This window comes from Schistocerca gregaria, chromosome 8, assembly GCF_023897955.1.
Source record: "Schistocerca gregaria isolate iqSchGreg1 chromosome 8, iqSchGreg1.2, whole genome shotgun sequence".
In the NCBI taxonomy this organism is placed as follows: domain Eukaryota; kingdom Metazoa; phylum Arthropoda; class Insecta; order Orthoptera; family Acrididae; genus Schistocerca; species Schistocerca gregaria.
Genome location: NC_064927.1, coordinates 400,235,388 through 400,239,527, shown reverse-complemented (window position 1 = coordinate 400,239,527; position 4,140 = coordinate 400,235,388). Strand labels below are relative to the sequence as shown.

At 44.5% G+C, this 4,140-nt stretch overlaps 1 pseudogene; it reads left to right on the top strand.

The window, feature by feature from the left end:
* Positions 1 to 362: 362 nt before the first annotated feature.
* LOC126285593 (5S ribosomal RNA) lies at positions 363 to 480 on the top strand (annotated as a pseudogene).
* Positions 481 to 4,140: the final 3,660 nt, after the last annotated feature.

The window sequence follows — 4,140 nt, the reverse complement described above, 5'->3', positions numbered from 1 at the left end:
AACACTTGGATCATACATTCTCTGAGAAGTGGATGGGCAGAGGAGGTCCTGTTTGGTGGCAATAACGTTCACCTGGTCTGATACCAATTTGATTCTCCTTTTTGTGGGGCCAGGTGGTAAGTGCTGTGTACAAAGCACCTGTAGAAACTGAAGAGACTCTCCTGGCAGTAATTCTAGCTGTCTGCCACACAGTTCAAAAGTAGCAGGGATGTTAGAACGGGCACGACAGAACTTTGTGAAATGACACCATGCGTGAATTGACGCTGGGGGTGGACACCATTTTGAACAACTGTTGTAAATGTAGCACTCTGTGAAACTTGTGCAAGTAAATAGAATTATTTATTTTTGTATCATAGAATTGTGCCAACGGCCTTGCCGCAGTAGTAACACCGGTTCCCGTCAGATCACCGAAGTTAAGCGCTGTCGGGCTGGGCTTGCGCTTGGATGGGTGACCATCCGGTCTGTCGAGCGCTGTTGGCAAGCGAGGTGCACTCAGCCCTTGTGAGACAAACTGAGGAGCTTCTTGATTGAGAAGTAGCGGCTCCGGTCTCGGAAACTGACATACGGCCGGGAGAGCGGTGTGCTGACCACATGCCCCTCCACATCCGCATCCAGTGACGCCTGTGATCTGAGGATGACACAGCGGCCAGTCGGTACCTTTGGGCCTTCATGGCCTGTGCGGGAGGAGAGTGTCATAGACTTAGGATTTTCACTCTCTCTGACATCAAGTTACGTGCGCCGTTACTGAGGACATGGGGAGAATTCAGCGGGATTCTGTACGTCATGTTCAAGGTTAAGAAGTTGGAGCCCTTAGTACCAGCACTACTCGAGGCTAAGGCGAACTTCTACTCGAGACTAAGGCGGACTTGAGCACATTCGTCCTTCTCCATCATCCCTGAAAGTTTGTAACATCGTCGTGATATCACCTTGTCTTCGGTCAGAGTGAGCTTTCCAATGAACAAGACAAGCACTGCCGCACATTTTCACTGTAGTCGATCTTCCCTTGTCAAGTGGACGATAAGTACTACCATGTACTTCAGGAACATCGACTCTTCTTAAAGTCTGGCCTCAGAGGAAGCGACCATGTGTTGAAATGCTGCATCTGCTCCCTTCTACGTATATCTCCCGAAGAGACCATGAGGATAAAATCAGAGAGATTAGAGCCCACACAGAAGCATACCGACAATCCTTCTTTCCACGAACAGTACGAGACTGGAATAGAAGGGAGAACCGATAGAGGTACTCTGGGTATAAGTTAAGACATTTTTATAGGTGATAGAGGAATGTGTAAAGAACAACACTACATCAGTCTTCAGGTGACTTATGAACTAATAACTGTAGCTGTTTTTAGGTTGATTAGTACCTGAAGAATGTGTAGTAGTGAAGTTACGACCATACAGAAAACATCAGGTCGTAAGGTTCGTGCATGGCTGTGGGAATACTGATCTATGCCGTGAAAAAAACATCCAACACAGTGATGTATGTACATCTTAAGGTACCTCACATAAAAATATCTGCTCTTATGCCTGTTACAATTTTATATACATATACACCTATACATAAACATATAAAAAATACATACTTACATTTACAGTGGTTTCAAAACTCAAAGGTAACATTTCCAGAATGGATTCCTCGTACAGCAAGAAGAAGAAAAAAATCCAGCAAACATGGGTTCCAAAATGCATCCCTTAATGGCTATAACACCGCTTCATCTTAGAGAATGTGAAACAAATTTCTTCTACTGCAAGCTTTTTGCTTTCCATGTTGTGGGAGGAGATAATATGGATCAAAATAAAAGACAAAAATTCCAGTATACATGAGCTCTAAAATGTATATGTATGAACACTTTTTCCTTAGAAGAGATGCGTTCCACAGTAACGAAGATAAACAATGGATCGTAGTTCTTAGGTATGCATTTTAGAGCCTCTGTTTATGGGACCTTTTTTCTTGTGTTGGTCCAGATAACCTCCTGCCAAAATATGTCAAGCAAAAGGCTTGTAGTAGATCAGATATGTTTCACAGTATCGAAGATGAAGCGGTGCTCATAATTCTTAAGATACACGTTTTAGAGCCCAAGTTTATTTGAATGTTTTTCTTCCTGTTATATGAGGAACCGATTCCCGAAATTTTGCCGTCGACTTTTGAAACACCCTGTATTTATATATACATAGATATACATACATGCATGTCCACACATGCATTTGTGACAATGCATAATATATAGCGCGTCCCAAAAAAACACCGACAATGCTTAGTGTGTTGTGTTGGAACGCGAAGTGATTAGTTTCCAACAAGGAAGCCATTTCCAGAAACACAAGGCTTAGGTGCTGGATAGCATCAATGTCTATGAGCGGACAGTTCTGGTAGTTTGTTAGAATTCGGTTTGGTGTCTGAATACAGAAAGTATGCAACCCTTTAGCCATCTGTGTACTGCGGCTGGACGGCCTAACAACGTTCCTGCTACAGTCTTCCACACAGCCGTTACGTGCGTCCAGCTGCGGGCCAGGTGTGGTCTGCCAACGCAGTAACATTGTTGACAACAGTATACAGGTGCAGAAATGACCGACATGGTGCTTGCACATGGGAAAGCGGTTTTCAGTGGGAGAGCTGCTGTCAGATTATATGTGGAACGTTTTCCTAACAAATGCCGGCCGTTGTGACAGAGCGGTTCTAGGCACTTCAGTCCGGTACCACGCAGCTGCTACGGTCGCAGCTTCGAATCCTGCCTCGGGTATGGATGTGTGTGATGTCCTTAGGTTAGTTAGGTTTACGTAGCTCTAAGTCTAGGGGACTGCTGACCTCAGATGTTAAGTCACATAGTGCTTACAGCCATTTGAACCATTTTTTTCCTAACAGGTATAACGTTTGTAGCCGTTGAGAGAAGGTTCAGAGAACCCGGAAAGTTGCACATAGGTATTTTCTGCCTGAGATGTATCGATTATACAGTAAGGTAGTAGCACTTTGTACTTGGCACTTACAAATACTATCCCTATTCTACTGTTTGTCCTCTGGTAGGTGTTGCAACGGGATGCGATTCGTCCACGCTCGGCTCGAATACTGCAGTTGGAGGACATGCTGACAGTGTTCAAAGAGCACCCTGCTACCAGCACAGGCTCTGCACATGGGCAAAAGTACAGTGTGAATGTTGCCCATGAACATCGGCTTTATCCGTACCATCTCCAGGAAGTCCAGACATTACGGGAGGAGCACTACCCATGACGGGTACAGTTTGCGCATTGGTATTTGCAACAATGCGTACTAAAGCCACAATTCTCGTGCTTGGTGCTGTTCACGGATGAATGCACATTTACTAGAGACTACGCATTAAACTTGCGAAACATGCATGTTTGAGTGGACGAATCTCGGCCTACACATGTATTCAAAATCACGAACACGGGGTCGGTGCTGACAACTGGGCCGCGATAATTGGTGACCATATCGTTGGCTGTATCTACTGCCAAACAGATTAACAGAACTGATTCTTTTTTACTTTTTTGAGTCTTCAGTCTTTTGACTGGTTTGATGCTGCCTGCGACGAATTCGTCTTCTGTCTCTCTTCATCTCAAAGCAGCACTTGCACATTACGTCCTCAATTATTTGCTGGATGTATTCCAATGTCTGTCTTCCTGTACAGTTTTTGTCCTCTACATCTCCCTCTAGTGCCATAGAAGTTATTGCTTGATGCCTTAATACATGTCCTAACAGCCTCTCCCTTCTTCTTGTCAGTGTTCGTTTCCCCTCAGGTTCTGAGAAGAACCTTACAGACCACTTTTTTCAATATTCGTCTGTAGCACCACATCTCAAATGACTCGAATCTCTTCTGAGCCGGTATCCCCACAGTCCTTGTTTCACTATCGTACAATGCTGTGCTCCAGACGTACATTCTGAAAAATGTCTTCCTCAAATTGAGGCCTATGTTTGATACTAGTAGATTTTTCTTGGTCAGGAATTCCCCTTTCGGCAGTTCTAGTCCGCTTTTAATGTCCTACTTGCTCAGTCCGTCATGGGTTCTTTCACTGTCTACGAAGCAGAATTCCTTAACGTCGTCTACATCGTGACCATCCATCCTGATGTTAAATTTCTCGCTGCTCTCATTTCTACTACCTCCCCTGACTATCGTTTTTCTGCGATTCACTC